Source organism: Canis aureus, chromosome 25, assembly GCF_053574225.1.
Source record: "Canis aureus isolate CA01 chromosome 25, VMU_Caureus_v.1.0, whole genome shotgun sequence".
Lineage (NCBI taxonomy): Eukaryota > Metazoa > Chordata > Mammalia > Carnivora > Canidae > Canis > Canis aureus.
Window position 1 is genome coordinate 13,523,701 of NC_135635.1, and position 24,101 is coordinate 13,547,801.

The 24,101-nt window shown below is 35.8% G+C and overlaps 1 long non-coding RNA gene across 1 annotated transcript; it reads right to left on the reverse strand.

Moving 5' to 3' along the window:
- Positions 1–13,946: 13,946 nt before the first annotated feature.
- On the reverse strand, positions 13,947–23,428 carry LOC144297603 (uncharacterized). Its single transcript, XR_013364565.1, has 2 exons — positions 23,250–23,428; positions 13,947–14,569 (listed from the first exon to the last, which is right to left on the reverse strand). It is a non-coding gene; the product is annotated as an uncharacterized LOC144297603 (long non-coding RNA).
- Between the last annotated feature and the right edge of the window lie 673 nt (positions 23,429–24,101).

The window sequence follows — 24,101 nt, forward strand, 5'->3', positions numbered from 1 at the left end:
AGGCAATCCTGCCTTAGAGTCTCTGCATTTGCTGTTTCTACTCCCTGGAATACTTTCTCTCCAGGTATACACAGAATGTGTTCTTTAACCTCATTAAAACTTGCATTTTAATGACATATTTTGCAAATAGCTAGTATCTACTTCTAATGCCATAATTATTTTTCCTCCAAAATGACCTTTCTCAGGGTTATGATTAAACTTCAGCCTTAGTGAGTCAAAATCTATCTCTATGTAAGAAATTTAAAATATGGATAATTTGCATATGTTTTAAACAGACATCCAATCAATATTTGGCACAATCAATATTTTATACTATTAGAACTAAATATTTTAATTTCAAAATTAAAAGCCTTTTCAATTTCTTCTAAGTCATTCATACTTTTACGGAATTTCTAATTCTTCCCCCAGATATCAATCCTCCCCTCATTTAGGTCCTTGCCCAAAATCCACTTTCACATGCATACCTTCCTTGAATAAATTACAAACCTCACCCCACAGCACTCCTTCCCTCTATATTTCTCCATAAAATTTACCACCATCTAATGTATATTTTTACTTAATCTGTTTAATACATTTAATTATGTCTGTGTTTAGTACTAGAATTTAAATTTAATTAAGTCAGGAATCTCTGTGTGTTTTGTTCACTACTGAGTTCCGGTGCCTAGAAAAGAGTCTGGCACATGATAGGTGCTCAATAAATATTAAATGAAGATTTTAGGAACAATTTTGCCATGCTCAAAAATAAAAGTTACATTAAATAACAATGGCAATAATCATAATAATGATAAAAACATTTTAGATTTTAGTATTGAAACTATTTATATTGAGATTAAATGCAATATAATATAGCATACACTGAGTTAGACACACTATAGTAAAACTGAGGAGATATTGATGGTTTTGAAAAGGTTCCCACCACTTGAAACTTCTAGTCCAGATTCATCCTGGATTGTTATAAGGAAGAAATGCTGTACCAGCAATGTTAACAGTTTTGTTTGATTTCACCAGCTCAGTTACCTGGTAGTCAAAGTCCTAGATCTTTTTCACTATAATGTTAATAATTACAGATGAAATTGGCTTTACAGTTGTCAAAAGGTGGAGGAGGGACAATAAAGTATCCTCCAAACTGAGAAGCTACTTTAAGACCCCAAAACAAAGTGAGCCACTCCAATACATTTATAAAGTCAGTCAGGGTAACTTACTGAAGGTGGTTGGGGACAGGAAGCAGGCAATCCAGGCGTTGTGTGGCTATCCTCAGCCCAGTTTGGACGTTGATCCACAGTTTCCATAGAGAAAGGGCACTGGGTTGAGATCAGGGGTATGAGATCAGGGGTAGTTACCTAAAATGGGAACTTCTGTGCACAGATTATCTCTACTGGTTACCTAAAGTGGTGCCATCTGTGTGCCACTTTAGGGACAATCAGAACAAGTCTTTTCACATTTTGGTCAAGGCATACATTAACCTCCAAAGGGCCTGAAACATGAAATGTTTTAGGGAGGTCATTGCGTGGGCATCAACAAGATGGAGGGCCAAAGATGGAGTCACTCTTTTCAGCACTCCCACAACACTGGCGCCAAAAGTGAAGATGACAATAAAATGCCAATCTACTATATTTATATTGGTTGCCTTTCCATTTTCATGAAAGATCAGAGAACTCAATGATTATATATGAAAGCTACAACCCCATTTGCTCGATTCTCATGTCTTTATAATTCTCAAGCCACTCCTTTCAAGATTTCACCACGTTATTCTTTTTTACCTTCAAAAATTTCAAAGTGTCCATGTCTTATCACTATAAGAGAAAAGTTTTTAAAATAATTAAAACCACCAATTTAGCAAATGTTGAAGAGCGTTATTAAAAAGAAATTAATGTTTCTGGGAGGCAGACTCATTTTTGTTCTGAAATTCTTCATAGGTAGCTTGTTTTTACAAGGAAATTAAACACTCTAACTCTCTTATAACAGTATATCAATCAGATAAAGCCATCTAATAATATTAAGACATATACTGCATAACAACTTGTACATAGTGTAAAAGCACATCCATCAGAAAGAACAATAGTCAAATATTTCCTTCTTGATTTAAAAGAATGTGGCTTAAGTGTCTGTACACTTAATGACACACTGTCATAGGAAAAGTCAACAGTTGAAAGAACAATAGGATCAGTATGGGCAAGACAGTTTATTGTTTTTAAAGCACATTTGTACTGGGAGCAAATACAGAAAATGCTAAACAATATTTATGTGGATTATGGAACAAGAAGTTCCTTACTTTCATATATATCATGATCTGAAATTATATTGGAAAGTTGAGTGTCTAGATATTGGAAAATTTTTGTTATATTGGTAATTTCACTCCAAGAAAAATAAAAATACAATTAAATTCTTGAATAAATACTATTTAACTTGATATAATTATTTAACATATATAATACTTAACATTATATATGAATAATAAATAATTTTTCACGTTAATTGCCACCTCCAATTTAACATCTCAAAATTGTTTATCATAGTAGTTAAGCAGAAGAAACTAGTAATGTTAGAATAGATTCTCAGATGGTGATTTTTTAAAGAGTAAAGACATTTTTTCAGAGTTCTGAGCAGGATATCATAGAGGCATTGATACTTATCACTGTAGTGTCAACTTTCCTGAATAAAAATTTAAGAATTTGAACATTGGACTTCCCTTAATAAGAAGATCTGTAGAGAAAAATTTTATCATCTGTGTCTTCTCTCTGCATTAGTATCACAGAAATGGCTTCTTGTGCCTCATCTAAAGCCATATTTTAAACATCACCCTATCATTTGTTTTGCATAATTATGCCCATAGTTATATCAATTCCTTCTTTCCAGCTTTTTTCTTTTTTTTTTAAGATTTTATCTATTTATTCATGAGAGACACACACACACACACACAGAGGCAGAGACACAGGCAGAGGGAGAAGCAGGCTCCATGCAGGGAGCCTGACATGGGACTCGATCCTGGGTCTCCAGGATCAGGCCCTGGGCTGAAGGCGGTGCTAAACTGCTGAGCCACCCGGGCTGCCCTCCAGCTTTCTTCTCCATCTCAACATTCCCTAATGTATTTTCATTCTCACCGCATCTTCTTAGTTACACATTCTTCTCTGTCCACTTTAGTTAGAGAGTTTCATTCTATAAACTGTTCTCTAAATGGTCACCATACTCATTTGTTTCATTCAGTCCAGTTGGATTCTCATGGACTATTCTGACACTTTTGAGTCCACCAATCATCTCTTTCTTTAAATCATCTCTGTCTTGGCCTCTCCCTTTCTATTGCTTCTGACTATGGATGTTTCCAGATTTTTTTTTGTACAGTATGTTCTCCGCCATCTCAGACTCTCCCGCATTTTGAAATGATGGTGTTATGAGCTGATTTGTGTCCCCTCAAAAATTCATATGTTGAAACCCTAACCCCTATATTTTGATTACTCAAAATGTAATCATATTTGGAGATATGGCCTTTAAAGAGGTAATTAAAGTAAAATGAGGTTATTGAAGTAGACCCTAACCTAATATGACTAGTGTTCTTGTGAGTTAATTTAAACACAGATACATACACAGGAAAGATATTCAAAAGATATAGGGAGTAGATGGTTATTCGCAAGTCAAGGAGAGAAACCCAGAGCAGCTTCTTTTTTCACAGCCCTTGGAAGTAATCCACCTGCTGACACCTTGACCTTGGATTTCTAGCCTCCAGAACTGAGAAAATTGATCTTTCATGGTTAAGCCATCCAATCCTTGATACTTTGCTGTAACAGTCCTTAACAAACTAATGCAAATGACCTCTCAGCAATTGCAGATGTACCTCTGACCCCATAGTCTCTTCTGAGTCTTGGATTGGCATTCGTAATTGTCTACTGAACATTTCTATCTGTATGTTTTGCAAGCTTAAATAAACATGTAGGCACTAGTCATCTGCACCAAACCTGTTCCTCTTCTCTACTTCCCAGTAGGTTTTCAATACTTAACAATTTAACCTTAAAATTTCAGAATTATTTTGCATGTATAGTCTTAACTGTGATATTAAAATTGAATGATTTTAAACTTGATGTTAAAATCCTGTCATTTGTGAGAACATGGATGAAACTTAAGGGCACTATGCTAAGTGAAATAAGTCAAAGAAAGACAAATAATGATCTTACTTATATGTGGAATCTAAAAAAAAAAACAAAAATAAACGAAACACAATAACAATAGAACAAGCTCGTAGATATAGAGAATAGATTGATGGTTGCCAAAGGTAGAGCATGGGGTAGGTGGAATGGGTAAAGAAGGTTAAAGGGTACAAGTTCTAGTTATAACATAAATAAGTCCTATACAATATGGTGACTGCAGTTAATAATACTGCATTGCATACTTGACAGTTGATGAGAGGGCAGCCCGGATGGCTCAGCAGTTTAGCGTTGCCTTCAGCCCAGGGTGTGGTCCTGAAGATCTGGGATCGAGTCCCACGTCAGGCTCCCTGCATGGAGTGGAGCCTGCTTCTCGCTCTGCCTGTGTCTGTGCCTCTCTCTCTCTCTCTCTATCTCTCATGAATAAATAAATTAAATCGTTTAAAAAAAAAAAGAAAGTTGATGAGAGAATAGATCTTCAAAAGCCTCATCACAAGAAGAAAACGTTTTTAACTATAATATGGAGACATATGTTAACTAGGCTTACTGTGGTGATTATTTCACAATATATACAAATATCAAATAATTATGTAGTACACCTGAAACTAATGTCATATATCAAGTATACTTCAATAAATAAATAAATAATGAAACCTTAAAGTATAACCAAAGAATATCTAAAAAAATTTCTGACAAAATATGACCCCCAAAGACTTAAGCCAAAAAATAAAGGAGAGCAAGTGTAAAATATAAACAGATTCACTTTTTAATGTAACATATTATTTACTTAAAAAATAAATGATGCATTATGTAGTGATGTTAACCAGAAACAGTGATTTATTTTATTATTAATGAATCATTTATACCCTATTAAACCTACTAACACTTGACAGACTAGGAAAAAATAAAAAGCTAAACCTGAGGGGATAAGAATTACAGAAGTTTAAAAAATGTTTTCAGAAGAATTTTATTTCATTCGGTGGAAGTAAATTAGTGTGTTCCATTTTTTTATTGAGATGTACATGAATAAATACATAAAAAGTGCATAATTTAAAGAAGCATTATACAACAAAAACACATCTAACACCAACTAAGTCAGGAGATACAAAGTTTTCCGAAATCCCAGAATTCCCCACATGCTTGCTTTTCAGTCACAATACTTTTCCTTTTTTATAGAGATAATGACTGTCATAGCATTTGTAATCATCATTTCTTTATTTGTTTTGTGTTTTTCCACCTATATATGCATCCTTAAACAATAGGGCAGTTCTTTTCCACCTTATGTAAATAGGAGCATTCTGTGTTTTGTTATTTTGTTTTGCTACTCTCAATCGTATTATGCTTGTGAGAATCATCCAGATCTTCTTATTTGAAATTCTGCATTTGTATTTTTGTGTGTCTGTGTAGAAATGACTTTTAGTTTATCCTAATTAAGATTCTCAAGACTTCTTGTGTATATATAGATTGCTATCTCTTATCAGTTCTAACTATTTCTTAGTCTTTATTTCTTCAAATGTACCTCTCCCCTATATTCTCTCTTCTGGCATTCCAGTCAGACATATGTGAGACATTCTTACTCCATGCTACATGATTCTTGATTACTCTATTTTCAATCTATTTTTCTATCCATGCTGCATTTTAGAAAATTTGTTTTGACTTATCTTCCAGTTTATTAACTTTTTGTTTATGTGTCTAACATTATTAAACCCATCCATGACACTTTTAATTATAATTATTGTTTTTTCTTGTTCAGAAGTTCCACTTGATTCTTTATCAAATCTTCTCAGTAATATCTATAATTTCATGGTAATTATAACTCTGAAGATATTTTCAAGTTCCTTTTTGTCTCAGATTTTATGTTTCACTATTATAATAATTAGACTTTTAGCTAGTCTCCTTCTGCTCTGAGATGATCCTGACTCTTCTATCTCATGTTATCTTCTTTTTTTGGAGGCTTTATTTGTTTGGACTACACTGATTATTGTTTTTAAAAACTTATTTATATCATTTAAATGATAGAATAAGTGTATACTCCTTCAGTAAATGTCAGTTTTCTTCTTCCAGGTACCAAAATACCACCAGTGGAACTACTTTTGATAAAAAATCTTCTGATGTTTTTTGGAAACATGTGTGATAAAAATTTGGCCTATAATTCTGCTATGATTTAGAGTCACAGTGTCTCAGATTCTTTTATTATCACCTAGGTATGCTCATATTTCTATTATGTTCAACCTTTATGTATTTTTAAAATATAGTTATATCTCATAGTGTGCAGATGGATTTTTATTTTTTTAGCAAATCTGAAAAATCTTTACTTAATTGGATCAAGTTTATTTACACTTAATGTAAAAACTGATATATTTAATTTTATACCTATGGCATATTTCTTATCTGTCCCAATTTTTCTATGTTTCTATTTATTAATTTCTTGCTTCATTTGGATTGAAAAATATTTTATAATTTCTTTTCCTCCTCAACTACTTTAGAACTTATACACCCTGTACCTATTCTTTTAGTGGTTTCTCTAGTAATGAAAAATATATATATTTATCAAAATCCAAATGTATTTGCCCTGTTCCTACCTAATTCAAGGACTTTAATTATTTGTCATTGAATCAATCGTCTGAATGATTTTGTTTTTAAAAATATTGATGATATGAATTTGGATTGTAGCTCTAGAAGGGAGAATTTACAGGTTATCTCAAGACCATGCTGTCCCAGTGGGAGAGGATGGAGAAGTTCTACTGCTTCTCACTTATTCTGAGATGTATGCCGTCAGAGCCCTTGCCTAATGGGAACATCTGTGTATTTGATTCCCAAGCTCAGGGTATGATGGGATATGTCCTCTGCCCTCCAATCCACTCACAGCTGATGAGACTGCAGCTCAAGTTTGCTAGGATCAACAAATGTTCAGTGTACAAATGTACATCACCATGTTCTAACCCTCATGTTGACTTTGGCCTAATATTACCATAGCACTTTATCAGATCTTTCTTTTTATCTAAACTTTTCAGTTTTCAGCAGCTGGACTTTTCCAAATCATTGCCATAATTTTTAAATTTTTTATTTAAATTCAGTTTGCTAACATATAACACCAGTGCTCATATCAAGTGCCTGTCACTCCATTACCCCACCACTCTGCCCTCCTCCCCTTCTGCAACCCTTTGTTTGTTTCCAAGAGTTACGATGCTCTCATGGTTTGACTTCCTCTCTAATTTTTCCCCACTCAGTTTCCCACATTTCCCTTATAATCCCTTTCACTATTTCTTATATTCCCCATATGAGTGAAACTAGATGATGATTGTCCTTCTTGGATTGATTTATTTCACTCACCATAATACCCTCCAGTTCCATTCACGTGGAAACAAATGGGTATTCATCCTTTTTGATGGCTGAGTAATATCCCATTGCATGTATACCACACTTTCTTTATCCATCTGTCGAAAGACATTGTATCTCCTTCCACAGTTTGGCTATTGTGGACATTGTTGCTATGAACATTAGGGTGCGACTGTCCAGTGTTTCACTACATCAGTATCTTTGAGATAAACACCCAGTAGTGCAATTACTGAGTCATAGGGTAGCTCTATTTTTAACTTCTTGAGGAACCCCCACACTGTTTTCCAGAGTGTCTGTACCAGTTTGCATTCCCACCAACAGTGTAAGAGGGTGCCCTTTTCTCCACATCCTCTCCAACATTTGCTATTTCCTGTCTTCTTAATTTTAGCCATTCTCATTGGTGTGAGGTGATATCTCATTGTGGTTTTGACTTGCATTCCTGATGACAAGTGATGTGGAGCATTTTTCATATGCTTGTTGGCTATGTGTATATCTCCAGAGAAATGTCTGTTCATGTCTTCTGCCCCTTTCATGACCGGATTGATTGTTTCTTGGGTGTTGAGTTTGATAAGTTCTTGGATACTAGCCCTTTGTCTAACATATTATTTGCAGATATCTTCTTTCATTCTATAGGTTGTCTTTTAGTTTTATTGACTGTTTCCTTCACTGTGCAGAAGCTTTTTATCTTTATGAAGTCCTAATAGTGTCATTTTTGCTTTTGGTTCCCTTGCCTTCACAGATGTGTCTAGCAAGAAGTTGCTGTGGCCAAGTTCAAAAAGGTTGTTGCCTGTGTTATCCTTGGTATTTTGATGGATTCTTGTCTCACATTTAGATATTTCAAGCATTTGAGTTTATCTTTGTGTATGGTGTAAGAAAATGGTCCAGTTTCATTTTTCTGCATGTGGCAATCCAATTTTCCCAACACCATTTATTAAAGAGATTGTCCTTTTTCCAGTAGATAGTCTTTCCTGCTTTGTTGATGAATTGGCCATATAACTGGGGTCCATTTGTGAGTTCACTATTCTGTTCCAATGATCTATGTGTCTGTTTTTGTGCCAGTACCATACTGTCTTGATGACCACAGTTTTGTAACACAGCTTGAAGTCAGGCATTGTGATGCCCCCAGCATTGATTTTTCTTTTTCAATATTCCTCTATTTGGGGTCTTTTCTGGTTCCATACAAATCTTAAGATTATTTGTTCCAACCCTGTGAAGAAAATCCATGGTGTTTTGATATAGATTGCATCGAACATGTAAATTGCCCTGGGTAGCATAGACATTTTCACAACACTTATTCTTCCAATCCATGAGCATGGAATGTTTTTCCATCTCTTTACATCTTCCTTAATTTCTTTCATAAGTGTTCCATAGTTTTTCAAGTATACATCCTTTACCTCTTTGGTTAGGTTTATTCCTAGGTATCTTATGATTTTGAGTACAATTGTAATTAGGATGGATTCCTTAATTTCTCTTTCTTAAGTCTCATTGTTAGTGTACAGAAATGCCACTGATTTCTGTGCATTGATTTTGTATCCTGCCACACTGCCGAAATGCTGTATGAGTTCTGGCAATCTTGGGATGGATTCTTTTGTCCTTTCTATATAGATTATCATGTCATCTGTGAAGAGGGAGAGTTTGACTTCTTCTTTGAATTTGAATGCCTTTTATTTCTTTTTGTTGTCTGATTGCTGAGGCTAGGACTTCTAGTACTATGTTGAATAGTAGTGGTGAGAGTAGACATCCCTGTCGTGTTCCTGATCTTAGGGGAAAGGTTCTCAGTTTTTCCCCATTGAGAATGATATTTGCTGTGGGCTTCTCATAAATGGCTTTTATGATATTGAGGAATATTCCCTCTCTCCCTACATTTTGAAGAGTTTTAATCAGGAATGGATGCTGTATTTTGTCAAATACTTTCTCTGTGTCTACTGAGAGGGTAACATGGTTCTTGTTTTTTCTCCTATTGATGTGATCTATCACGTTGATTGTTTTATGAATGTTGAAACATGTTGAAACACCCTTACATCCCAGGGATAAATTTCACGCGGTCGTGGTGAATAATCCTTTTAATGTACCGTTGGATCCTATTAGTTAGTATCTTGGGTAGAATTTTTGCATCTGTATTCATCAGGGATATTGGTCTATAATTCTCCCTTTAAGAGGGGTCTTTGTCTAATTTTGGTATCGAGATAATGCTGGCTTCACTGAATGAATTTGGAAGTATTCCTTCCCTTTCTATCCTTTGAAACAGCTTTAGTAGAATAGGTATTATTTCTTCTTTAAATGAGAATTTTGAGAGAATTCCCCTGGGAAGCCATCTGCCCTGGACTTTTGTGTCTTGGGAAGTTCTTGATAACTACTTCATTTTCCTCACTGGTTATTGGCCTGCTTAGGTTTCCTATTTCTTCCTGTTCCAAGTTAATAGTTTGTAGTTTTCCAGAAATGCATCCATTTCTTCCAGATTGCCTAATTTGTTGGCATATTGTTGTTCATAATACGATTTTTAAATTATTTGTATTTCCTTGGTATTGGCTGTGATCTCCCCCTTTCATTGATGATTTTATTAATTTGAGCCTTTTCTCTTTTCTTTTAATATGGCTGGTTAAGTGTTTATCTCTCTTATTAATTTTTTCAAAGAACCAGCTCCTGATTGTGCTGATCTGTTCTACAGTTCTTCTGGTCTCTATTTCATTGACTTCTGCTCAAATCCTTATTATCTCTCTTCTTCTGCTTTGTTTAGGCTTTATTTGCTGTTCTTTCACCAATTCCTTAGGTACAAGTTTAGCTTGTGTATTTTAATTTTTTTTTCCAAATTTTTGAGGGAGGCATGTAGTGTGATATATTTCCCTCTTAGGACTGATTTTGCTGTATCCTAAAGATTTTGAACAGTTGTATTTTCATTTTCATTAGTTTCCAAAAAGTGTTACTTCCAGTTCTTTCTTTTGTGGTGAATTCTTCCTTCTAGACATTTTGCCCAGAGCAGAGTGTCTGTATGAACGAGCAGAGTCAAAAATATCAACTGTGACCTAAGTAAAATACACCCTAGGCAATTCCAAAGAGGTCAGAGACCAGAAAATAAAAGAAAAAGAAACATAGAACAAAATAAAAGGACCACTAAAGTGTAAAACAAATACAAAATATAGTAGAAGTAAAAAAAAAAGAAAAAGAAAAAAGAAGAAAAGGGGAAAAATGTGGATGTGGAGAGAGTAGTGCTGGGGAGAAAATATAGTCTCTGAGGGGACCAATAGATGATCCTCTTGGTTCTGAATCTATTTTGTTCTGTTTGTTAGAAGATGCAAAATTCCAAATTTATATAAATGAGCAAAACTTATATAGACACCCAACATCAACCACAAAAACAGAAACAAGATTAAGCAGGGGGGTAGAATGGGAAGGAATGGTTCTGGGTGTATTTTGGTCCGTATGTTAGAAGGTACTAACTTCCATCATTATAAAACAAAATAATAAAAAAAATAAAAATAAAAAAAATAAAAAATAAAAAAAACAAAATAAGACAGAAAAAAAACAAAAAACCCAAAAACTTATAACTCATACATCTACCAAAATTAAGTTGAATATGTTGAAGGGAATCCAAAACTGAATACATGTAAGACATGTAATTATAGAAATATGAAAGTCAAGAAGGAAACAGCTTAAAAATGAAGAGTTGGTAAAATATTGTAGTTAAGGTGGGAAAAGAGAAAAAATATTGGAAATTTTTAACCTGAAATAAAAACCGAATTGTAATGAAAGAAGCCTCTAGTTCTATATACTATTTTCCATCAGTCCTGGAGCTTTCCAGTGCTACTTAGTCAGTAAACTTGCTCTTCCTTTCTTCTCCCAGCAGTTCTTCTGGGGGAGGGGTCTGCTGTGCTGATTCGCAGGGGTCTGTGTCTGGGCAGAGATGTCCTCACCCTTTGCCAGGTGGCCCAGCTCAGGGTGAGCTGTTTATCCATGAGGTTTTGTTCCCTAGAGGCCCTGCATCTCCCAGGTGAAAGGGGAGAAGAAGGAAAAGATTAAAAATGGTAGCAGTCAGAACTGTAGCTCCTGAGCCAAGAGCTCCCCATGAGTACCCAACTGCAGTCTCCAGTCTACACTGGCCTGGATGCTCCTGGGGACAGGTGAGGGTGCACTGATCTGCACAAATTGAAGGGCGCCCCGCAGCAAGAGTTCTCACTGTCCTGTGTCCTCCTGAGGGGAATGGAGGATAGCTGCCTCTGTCTGTTGCCGGGCTCTAGGGTGAAGAGAGCTACGGTGCCAGCCCATGTAACTGGCCAGCTTTCCCAAATGCCCCAGAACGTTGTGGCATTCTAGCCCTTTACTGCAACCTGACCATGGTTTGCGGTGAGCTTTCTCCCAGGCGCTCCTATTCTTATTGTGTCTCCAGGAATATTGAGGCTTCACTGACCCTCCTGTGATTCTGCCCTATTCCGTCAGGGAAGACTTTCTCAGGTACAGATTTTTAAAGTTCCCAATTGTCTGGGGCTCAGTTTTTGTGCCCCAGCTTTCACAGCTTTTCTTTTCGCGGCTTAACTTTCATGCCCCAGCTTGCCACAGCTCTGCTTTTGTGCCCCAGCTTGTCCAGTCTCTGCTTTCAGCCCAGTTTCCCTGGGCTTGCCCCAGCCAGCTGCAGCTCCCCTCCCCCATCTTGTCTCTTCTCTGTCTTCCTACCTTGTTGGAAGCAATTACTTTTCTCTCTGTAGCATTCCAGCTGTTCTCTCTTTACATCTCAGGTTAAAATCATAGGTGTTCAGGATTTTTGAAAGTTATCTAGGTAAGTTTGTGGGACCAGATGAATTGAGGACCCCTACTCTTCTGCCATCTTGCCTAGCCTCCCAAATCATTGCCTCCCAAATCATTGGAAATGAAACCAAGGCCAATTTGTTTTTTTTTTTTTCTTTTTTCTTTTTTTTTTTGGTTACCACAAAATCAGTTTCTCCTGGGTCTCACTGAATAAAGGCTAACAAATACTCAAAGTGTTAGTTTGATGGGATACCAAGTTACTCAGCCACTGATACCTATGATACACAATCCAGAGACTATAGTCTGCCATTCAAATAACTCACCAGGATGAGTAATCACAGAATATTGGCTCCATCTACCAGCTAACTCCAAAATTCACCTTCCTTCCATCAACAATATAAAGCAGCTAAAAGTTATTTTAGATTTGGAGATAAGAAAAAAAAGATTTGGAGATAAGGAGGATCTGAGAACAATATGCTCCTGACAATTATATGTGGTAGTATTTTTTCATCTTTTTATATATGAGGAAACTGACACAAAAAGAGATTGGGCAGGTGAGCTGGTATAATCATGAGTGCATAGCCCATGTTCCTCACTTCCACAGTTTCTTTGACTCTGATGCACAAAAAGAAAGCAATTCTGTCTATATAGACTTACAAGGGAGACTTTCCCATAGGTTTCTAACACACAAACCTTCAACTAATGATTAAAGATTTAGGTTGCACTTTTTTCATAATGTTCAATTATATTATAAAAATCTCCTTCAATGTAGTATATATACACATATATACAGTGGAACACTACTTGGCCATCAAAAATGAAATCTTGCCATTTGCAATGACATGAATGGAACTAGAGGGTATTATGCTAAGCTAAACAAGTCAATCAGAGAAAGACAATTATCATATGATTTCACTCATATGTGTAATTTAAGAAATAAAAAGGGGGTTATTGGGGAAGGAGGGAAAAATAAAAAACAAGACAAAATCAAAGAGGGAGACAAACCATTAGAGACTCTTAATCATAGGAAACAAACTGAGGGTTATTGGAGAGCAGAGGGTCAGGGGATGGGATAACTGGGTGATGTATATTTAGGAGGGCACATGATGTAATGAATACTGGGTGTTATATAAGACTGATGAATCATTGACCTCTACCTTTGAAATTAATAATATGCTATATGTTCATTAAATGAATTTAATTTTTTTAATTGTAAAAAAACTCCTGCAACATTTCAAATTGTGTCAATTTTCTTTCTTCCAATTTACATTACTTTGAAAGTATAAAAATTATTTGAAGAAACAATTGAATAATTTATATTTTGATATTTAAAAAATAAGTCTATACCTGGAAAACCACTTTCTTTAATATGAAGTGAATAAGTCAGAAAGGGATTGTAAAAAGTAAAATGTCGGTAGTTAACAGATGAAGGACTATGTATCTCCCTGTAATTGACACATACTAATCATCTTTATGGAACACCAAATTTTATAAAATAACTGAGAGCATTTAATGAATACTTAATTGAGTGGACTTAAGAGCTTAACATTATAGGTCACTTAGAATATTACTAGATATTGCTACCACTTGTGTTTACTTTTGAAATAAGCACATATCAATGAAGACATTCTATTTTATGTAGCTAAAACTTATATTTATCTTTGAAAGAAAATCCCTCTTGCTAAATAAAGATACTCCCATATTGACTCAAGCAGGCTTGACACATAAAACTGAAATGATCTCATTTATTCTATAATTCCCTATTGCAAGAAGAAAGAACTTCTTAGAAATTATCAGAATTCACAGTTTTAAATGCCAAAGTTAATTTCCCAGATGTAATTATGTGCCACAGACATTGTACCCATCAGTAATGTAGCTCTGATACAGTAGATATGAAACATATAAATAGCAAAACCTCATATTGTAGGAGGAGAGGGGAGCAGAGAGGTTACTGTAATGTATAAAAGTTACACGGAAAAAGTGGGCTCTGTACCGAGGTAAAATTTTTGTCAGATGATCCTCAACCTCAGTGTTGCTCTCCTCTCCCACTGCTACACCACACCCCAAAACAAAAGCAAAAAAGTTAAAGCAATCTTACTCCCCTCCGATGCACCAAAACATGCTCCAACAGCTGCAAACAAGTCACTGCAGTAGAGAAAATCATAAATGTTATTCAATTGCACTGATCAACTTCCTAGAAAATTAAGTATTTGTAGCTAAAATTAAGGATAGAGTCACACTTAATGTGTTTATTTTAGTAATTGCAGACAACAAAAACAAAACACTTCATACAGCTCTTTGCAACTCCGCTTTCATTTTGATATGAGGAGATCTCTTGCTTGTTACAAGCCGACCTGGAACATAGACCAGTGGAGAACAGAAAAGTAGATCAGTATGTGGCATGGAGATAGACAAGAAAGCAATGATATGGACATGAGGAAGGGAAAGGCCATTTGGCTTTGGGTTTTAGTTCATTGTTTGGCAATTAATCACTAATTATTGCAAGAGAAACTTCCAAAGATCCATGACATACAGTGATGAGCAACTTGTTAGAGAAATATATGTTTAGTGAAACTGAGGTCCCATATGAAATCCCTTATAGAATGGTGCTGGCATGTGACTTGCCTGGGAATTCGTTACATCATTTCATAGGTATTATCTCATTTTATCCTCATTTTCTAGAAGGTGAGTGTACTACTCTTGCCGTTTTACAGATAAGGAAACTAGTTCTCTGGCCATTTGGGCCAATTGCTCCTGTTTACTGAGCTACTAACTGCTGAATTTGAAATTTAGTTCAAAGTATTACCAATTCTAAATGTATGGTCCTTCTAACTTTTTTCCTTTGTAACTTTCCTTTTTCTAATGTTTTTTTTCTAATGTTTCTTAAAGTAACACTGACGATAATTTTTAAAAATTGAGTGGAGATGACAACACCGATGAAATAAAGGAAGAGCCTCCAAAGTGATTTTATTAAAGAGCATGTTTCTTTATGAATTTACAAGTTCTTTTTATATTTCTTTGTAGGCATGCTTTGTTTATTCCAAATTGTAGTGTCTCATCAAAGGTGGGTAACCCCTAAACATATTAGTAAACTTACGCTCTTTCTAAAAGCATGACTTTAGCCAAAATAGCAATGTTATTATTGATCTGTCTTCACCAAAGACTTTTGATTCAATCCATACAAATATGTATGTATCAAGTGATTGGCAGCAGAAATCCATATACACAAAGTTTATGGTCAAAGAATACTCTTACCTACAAGCAGCTTCTATCTATGGTGCCCTTATTACTCTGATAGATACCTCCTCTGCACTATACCATGCGTAACAGGAAATCAAAACAATGCCAACATGAGAGAATAAGCTTGCAAAACATTTTACCCATTGGGCTCCCACTTAGTAAATTACACTGCACCCCCCCCCCAAGTTTTTATTTAAATTCTAGTTATCATATACGGTAAAATTGGCTTCGGATGTACAATTCAGTGATTCATCACTTACATACAACACCCAATGTTCATCGTCACAAGTACCTCCCTACTTCCTATTAGCCAGTTAGCCCACTCCCCACCTACCTCCTTCAATCAACCTTCAATTTGTTCTCTATCATTTGATCTCTATGGTATTTTTCCTACTTCATGAAAGTTGATAGCATTTAGGAAGCCTCAATATTGAATCACAAAAAGCAAGAAATAAATAATCTAGAATGATTTCAATGTTGAAGGATTTTAATTAATTACCAGACAGTATTGAGGTTGAAGCAATGACATGAAAGTATAGAGGTCCTACATAACTTTGTCCTCTTGCCACATTCTCTTAATTTTGTCTATACTTTCTTTGATGAATTACCATAAATAGTTCTTTTTAAGCTAATGATTCAGTGATTATTGAGAAATTTGCCTTTGTATTAGATTTTTACAAATAAAATAGTCATAAATATCAAAAACAAAGTCTTATGGGTTGTTTTACTCTCTTTTTAAAAATTTTTCTCCCTATTTACTCTTTTTTTTTTAAATTTTCTCCCTATATGTTCATCTGCTTTGTTCCTTAAATTCCCCATATGAATGAAATCTTACGGTATTTGTTTTTGTCTGACTGACTTATTTCACTCTTCATAATACACTCTAGCTCTATCCACGTCATTGCAAATGGAAGATTTCATTCTTTTTGATGGCTGAGTAATATTCCATTGTACATATATATATATCACCATCTCACATCTTCTTTATCCATTCTTCAGTGGATGAACCTTTGGTTTGGCTATTGTTGATAATGCTACTATAAACATCGGGTGCATGTACCCCTTTGAATCTGTATTTTTGTATCCTTTGGGTATATGCCTAGTAGTGCTATTGCTGAATTGTAGGTTAGTTCTATTTGTAACTTTCTGAGGAACTGTTATACTCTTATCCAGTTATTTTTATCAGAAGAGCAAGTGAGTTAGTTACTTTGCACTCATTTATGAGATTGGGAAAATCTCATATATAATATACTGTGTTTGAACATAAAGTCGTAGATTACTTTTCTAATTTTTAATGAGATAAACTTGGTGTTTTAAACAACTCTTCTAATTTCACTGTAGCAAGCATGCTCCCCAAAGGCCTAATTAGCTTTATAGTCTCACATTTCAGAGTAAAACTCTATATCAATACAAGAGTATATATATTTTTGCATCTTCAGTTACTTAAGTGTCTCCTTATAGAGTAGATGTAAGTGCTCTAGGGGTTGGAATTTGTCAGAAATTCCAGTATTTAATAGGATGCTTTTAAAATAATCTCATGCTCCCAAGAGAGTGCATATGTGATTCCTCTGCCTAGAATGCTTATCCTACCCTAACACTGTTGAGTGTTTTTTTGTCTTGAGTGGATCTGCTTCGATATTAGCTTTTCTTTGTGTAGGAGCCTCCCAGATCCTCCACTCTGGCCAGATAGTTACATTCTCTTCTTTACTGTAACACTTTTATTTTAGGTTTTTATTTAAATTCCAGTTAGTTAAAATACAGCGTAATATTAGTTTCATGTGTACAATTTAACGATTCAACACTTTCTTTCTTCTTTCTTTCTTTCTTTCTTTCTTTCTTTCTTTCTTTCTTTCTTTCTCTCTCTCTCTCTCTCTCTCTCTCTTTCTTTCTTTCTTTCTTTCTTTCTTTCTTTCTTTCTTTCTTTCTTTCTTTCTTCTTTCTAGGTAGTTAACATACAGTGCAATACTGGTTTCTGGAGTAGAATTTACTTTTTCATCATTTATATACAACACCTAGTGCTCATCAGAACAAGTGCCTTCCTTAATATGCATCACTCATCTAGCCCATCTCCCACCCACCTGTCTCCATCAACCCTCAGTTGGTCTTCATCGTCAAGAGTATCTTCAGGCTTCTTACCCTCTCTGCTTTTTTTTCTTTTCCCCCTTCCCATGTATTCATCTGTTTTCTTTCTTAAATTCCACATATGAGTGATATCACATTGTATTTGTCTTTCTCTGACTTATTTCACTTAGCATAATACATTCCGGTTCCATTCATGTTATTGCAAATAGCAAGATTTTATTATTTTTAATGGCTGAGCAATTTTCCATCATATAATATATATATGGTATATATATATACCATATATACCACTTCATTTTTTTTATACCACTTCATTTTTATCCATTCATTAGTCAATAAACATTTGGGGTCTCTCCATTGTTTGGCTATTGTTGATAATGCTGTCATAAACATTGCATTGCATGTATCCCTTCAAATCTGTATTTTTGCATCCTTTGGGTAAATACCCAGTAGTGCAATTGCTGGATCATAGAATAGTTCTATTTTTAACATTTTGAGAAAGCTCCACAGTGTTCTCCAGAGTGGATGCATCAGTTTGCATTCCCACCAACACTACAAGAAGGTTCCCATTTTCCACATCCTCTCCAACATCTCTTGTTTCTTGTGTTATTAATTTTGGCCTTCTTGACAGGTGTGAAATGGAATATTATAATTTTGATTTATATTTTCCTGATGATGTGTGATGTTGAATATTTTTTCATATGTCTATTCACCATCTGGATGTCTTTCTTGGAAAAAGTGTCTATTCATGTCTTCTGTCCATTTCTTAACTGGATGTTGATCTTGATAAGTTCTTTGTAGATTTGGATACTAACTCTTTATTAGATATGTTGTTTATAAGCATATTCTTTCATTCCATAGGATACCTTTTAGTTTTGTTAATTAGTTTCTTTGAAGAAACTTTGTATCTTGCTGAAGTCCCAATAACTCATTTTTGCTTTTGTTTCCCTTGCCTCTGGTGATGTGTCTAATGAGAATTGCTATGGCCAAGATCAAAGAGTTTTCTATGTTTTCCGTTAGGATTTTGATGGTATCTGTCTCACATTAATGTCTTTCATCCATTCTGAATTTTTTGTGTGTAAGAAAGTGGTCCAGTTTCATTCTTCTGCATGTGGCTGTCCAGTTTTCTCAATACCATTTGTTGAAGAGACTGTATTTTTTACAATGTATATTCTTTCCTGCTTTGTCAAAGATTAGTTGACCATACAGCTGTGGGTCCATGTCTGGGTTCTCTTCTGTCCTGTTGATCTAGGTGTCTCCTTTTGCACTAGTACCATACTATCTGGATGACGACAGCTTTGTAATAGAGTTTGAAATCCAGAATCATGATGCCTCTAGGTTTGTTTTCCCTTTTCAGAATTGCTTTGGCTATTCAGGGTCTTTTGTGGTTCCATACAAATTTTAGGATTGTTTGTTCTAGCTCTGTTAAAAATGCTGGTGGCATTTTGTTGGGGTTTACATTAAATATGTAGATTGCTTTGTGTAGTATAGACATTTTATCTATGGCTTCCAAACCATGAACATGGAATGCTTTTCCATTTCTTTGTGTCCTCTTCAATTTCTTTCATAAGAGCTCTATAGTTTTCAAAGTATAGATCTTTTACTTCTTTAGATCTATTCCTAGGTATCTCATTGCTTTTGGTGCAATTGCAAATGCGATTGATTCCTTGATTTCTTTTCCTGTTGCTTTGTTATTAGTGTATAGAAATGCAACAGAGTTCTGCACATTGATTTTATATACTATGACTTTGCTAAATTTGTTTATGAAATCTAGCAATTTTTTGGTGGAGTTTTTCAGGTTTCTACATAGAGTATCATGTCTACAATAGTGAAAGTTTGACTTCTTTGTCAATTTGTATGCCTTTTTTTTCTTTTTGTTGTCTGATTCCTGAGGCTAGGCCTTCCAATACAATATTGAACAACAGTGGTGAGAGTGAACATCCCTGTCATGTTCCTGACTGTAAGGGAAAATCTCTCAGTTTTTCCCTTTGAGAATGATATTTGCTGTGGATTTTTCATATAAGGCTTTTATGATACCAATGTTCTTTCGATCTCTACAATGTGGAGAGTTGTTTTTTTTTTTTTAATCAAGAAAGGAGGCTGTATTTCGTCAAATGCTTTTTCTCCATCTGTGAAGAGGATCATATGGTTCTTATCCTTTCTTTTATTAATGTAGTGTATCACATTGATTGATTTGTGGATGTTGAACCACCCTTTCAGCCCAGGAATAAATCCTTTTTGGTCATCGTGAATAATCCTTTCAATGTACTGTTACATCCTATTGGCTAATATTTCGGTGAGAATTTTGGCATCCATGTTCATCAGGGCTATTGGTCTCTAATTCTCCTTTTTAGTGGTATCTTAGTCTGGTTTGGGGATCAAGGTAATGCTGGCTTCGTGGAATGAATTTGAAAGTTTTCCTTCCATTTTCAATTTTTAGAACAGTCTCAGAAGAATAGGTATTAATTCTTCTTTAAATGTTGGGAAGAATTCCACTCAGAGGCCATCTGGCTGTGGACTCCTGTTTGCTGAGAGATTTTTATTACTGATTCAATTTCTTTGCTGATTATGAGTCTGTTCAAATTTTCTATTTCTTCTTGTTTCAGTTTTAGTAGTTTGTAAGTTTCTAGGAATCTATTTCTTCCAGGTTGCCCAGTTTGTTGGCATATAATTCCTCAGAGTATTCTAATTGTTTGTATTTCTGTGGTGTTGGTTGTGATCTCTCCTTTATCATTTGTGATTTTATCTATTGGGTCCTTTCCCTTTTCTTTTTGATAAGTCTGGCTCAGACTTATCAATTTTATTAATTCTTTCAAAGAACCAGCTCTTAGTTTCCTTAATTGGTTACACTGGGTTTTTGTTTGTTTGTTCCTATATCATTTATTTCTGCTCTAATCTTTATTATTTCCCTTCTCCTGCTGGCTTTAGGCTTTATTTACCAGTCCTTTTCTAGATCCTTTAGGTGTAAGGCTAGGTTATGATTTGAGACTTTTCTTGCTTCTTGAGGTAGTTCTGTACTGCAATATACCTCCCTCTTAGGACCATCTTTGCTGTATCCCAAAGGTTTGGGGCTGTTGTGCTTTCATTTTCATTTGCTTCCATGTACTTTTTATTTGATTCTTCTTTAAATTCCTTGACTAACCCATTCATTCTTTAGTAGTATATTCTTTAACCTCCATGTACTTGAGGTGTTTCCAAATTTTTTCTTGTGTTTGACTTCCAGTTTCATAGCATTGTGACCTGAAAATATGCATGATATGATCCTGATCTTTTTGTACTTGTTGAGGATCTATTTGTCACCCAGTATATGATCTATTCTGGAAAATGATCTATATGCCCTTGAAAAAAATTGTGTTCTGCTGCTTTAAAATGACATTTTCTGAATATATCTGTTAAGTCCATTTGGTCCAGTATGTCATTCAAAGCCATTATTTCCTTGTTGATTTTCTGCTTTGATTATCTATCCACTGCTCTAAGTGGGGTGTTAAAGTCCCCTACTATTATTGTATAATCATCATCAATGAATTTCCTTGTTTATTATTAATGTATATATTTGGGTGCTCCCAAGTTGAGTGCATAAATATTTACAATAGTTAGATCTTCTTGATGGATAGACCCTTAATTTTGATAAAGTGCCCTTCTTCATATACAGTCTGTACAGTCTTTGTTTTAGAATCTAGTTTGTCTGATATAAGTATGGCTACTCCAGCTGTCTTCTGACATCCATTAGTATGATACATAGTTCTTCATCCCCTCACTTTCAATATGCAAATGTCTATAAGCCTAATATGAGTGTCTTGTAGGCAGCATATAGATGGGTCTTGTTTTTTCTATCCATTCTGATGCCCTATGTCTTTGTTACCTGTAGAGTTGGTGTTTCTGGTGATGTTCTCTGGTTCTTTCTAGGCTTTGTTACTTTTGTTTGTTTTTTTTTCCTCCACTCAAAGAAGTTTTCAGCTACAATTTGTTCAAATAAACCTTTTACCCTCTTATCTCTCTCTTCATCTCCTAAGATGCCTATGATATGAATCTTACTGAGTTTTACCAAGTGGCTGAGTTCTCTAAGTCTACCTTCATGGCCCATTACCTTTCTTTCCCTCTTTTTGGCTTTATTATTTTCCATAATTTCATCTTCTATATTACTGATTAGCCGCTCTGTTTCAACCAGCCTAATTTTTATGGCCTCCATTTGTGTTTGCATCTCAGTGATAGCATTTTTAGGTTTGGCCTTATTAGATTTTAGTTCTTTTACCTCTGCATTAAAGGATTCTGTAGTGTCTTCTATGCTATTTTCAAGCTCAGCTAGTATCCTTATAATCCTTATTTTAAATTCTAGTTCGGACTTCTTAATCTTATTGATTAAATCCCTGGCTGAGAGTTCTATCTTGTTTTATTGCTTTGGGGGTGAATTCCTCTGTCTCATAATTTTGTCCAGAAAAGAAAAAAAGAGAAAAAAAAAGAACAACAAAAGCAAACAAATCACATGACAGCAAAGCAAAAAACAACAAAAAAGAACAGAACAAATACAAAAAAAAAAAGAACAAGAAAAACAAAAACACAAAACAAGAAAACCAAAACAACAAAAAACCAAAAACCAACTAGATCCTGGGTGTGTTTTGGTCGGCTTGTTAAAAGAATCCGATCCCAGGGGCAGCCCCGGTGGTGCAGCGGTTTAGCGCCTCTTGCAGCCTGGGGTGTGATCCTGGAGACCCGGGATCGAGTTCCGCGTCAAGCTCCCTGCATGGAGCCTGCTTCTCCCTCTGCCTGTGTCTCTGCCTCTCTCTCTCTCAAAAATAGAATCTGATCCCAAAATAAAAAATTAAATTAAATTACAATGAAAGTAGACAAAATAAAAATATATATGTAAAGTATATATATGATTTTTTTAAATAATAATTAAAAATATTTTCAAAGGAATTGGAAAATGTAAGAAAATAAATGAAAAAATAATAAAAATAAAAGAAATAATAAAAGTAAAGAGGAGGCGTCATCCTATTTCTCTTAGAGCTTAAGACTTTGCAGCCTTCTATGATCAATAAGCTTGGTGGGAGCAGGCTGTGCAGGTCTTCTGGGGGAGGGGCCTGCTGCACAGATTCTCTGGTTTCAGTGGAAATGCACAGTGGGGCGGGGCTTAGTGTGCACAGTCTGGCTTCCACCAGATGGCACTGCTTTTTGCTTTCAGCCCTGATGAATGGAGTGAAAATGGCTGAGCCCTGCTCTCTAGCCTGAGAGCTCAAAGTTCGCACCCCCTCTTCTGAGCCCCCACAACAAAGCGATCAGCCTATTTGTCTCACTGGTTTCCATTGGAACCCTGCATTTACCCTGAGTCTCAGCCTTTTGGAGTTTCAAAACTCTAAATTTCAGGGATGGCCACAGTGCAGACCCACACTGCTCCTCCAGGGATCTCCCCGTGTTTGCTGGCTTGTCCCAGGAAGGTGGTCCCACAACCACACAGCAGTTTGCAGTTTATAGCAGAAAGCTTGCACCAAGACCTGCTGTTCTCTGCCAGCTTTCTGGCTCCTATGCCTGGGAGCAGTGCAACACCTTGGCCCCACCCATTCTTCCTGTAACCTAAGAGATCCTCAGACCGCCCTGTCACTTCTGTGATTCTGCCCCTTTTTGCCACCTGAGCACCTTTAATCCAGGCACATCCCCCAGAGCAGTGAATTTAAAGTTAGGATTTTGTGCTCTGCTGCTTCTAATACTGCTTACCTCTGTATGCAGGCTCCCTCCCCACCACTGCATCCACAGATAGGTCTCCCCTCAGTGAACTTCCACACTTCCCAGCTTCCAAAAGGTGGTTGCTTTTCTACTTGTAGACTTGTGGGTTTTGTTCTCTCAGACCTCCAATCGATCTCTTAGATGTTCAGAATGATTTGATTCCTATTTAACTTAGAGGGAGAATACAAGGTCAGGGTGTTCCTACTCCTCCACCATCTTAACTCCTTCCCCTTAGTGATTCAACACATCCCTACAACATGTAGTGCTCATCACAAGTGTACTCTTTAATTCCCATCACCTCTTTTACCCATCCTCACTGCCCACCTCCCCCAGCTCCTTAACCACCAGTTTGTTCTCTATAGTTCAGGAGTCTGTTTCTTGGGTTGCCTCTTTTTTTTCCGCATATGATCTTTTTTTTTTTTTTTTTTTTGTCCCAGAATACTTCCAGCATAGCATTTATCACTCGGGTTTGTATTTTCAGAAATAAATGAGGTTAATAATAACCTCTCAGTGGTCTTCAGATTAGTAAATGTGGTGAAGCCCCAGTCATAGTGAGATATATAAAGTCTGGTTTCCCAGGCTCTATTGCCATGGGACAATGGAATCTCTGGAGGCTGAACAGATTCTCCCCACCAAGACTTAGATACTAATACCAGCATCCCTCTCCCCACACTTTATCTTAGCCTGAAACTCTCCCAAACAGGGACTTCCCAGTGAGCCTGAAAACCAAGGGAAGGGAGAGGATAGCACAACGGGAGAGCCATGTTCCTGCTCACCACTCACAGTGCATTCAGACTGCAGGCCTGGCTCCCAACTGAAAGTGAAGGTGCTAAGAACACTCCA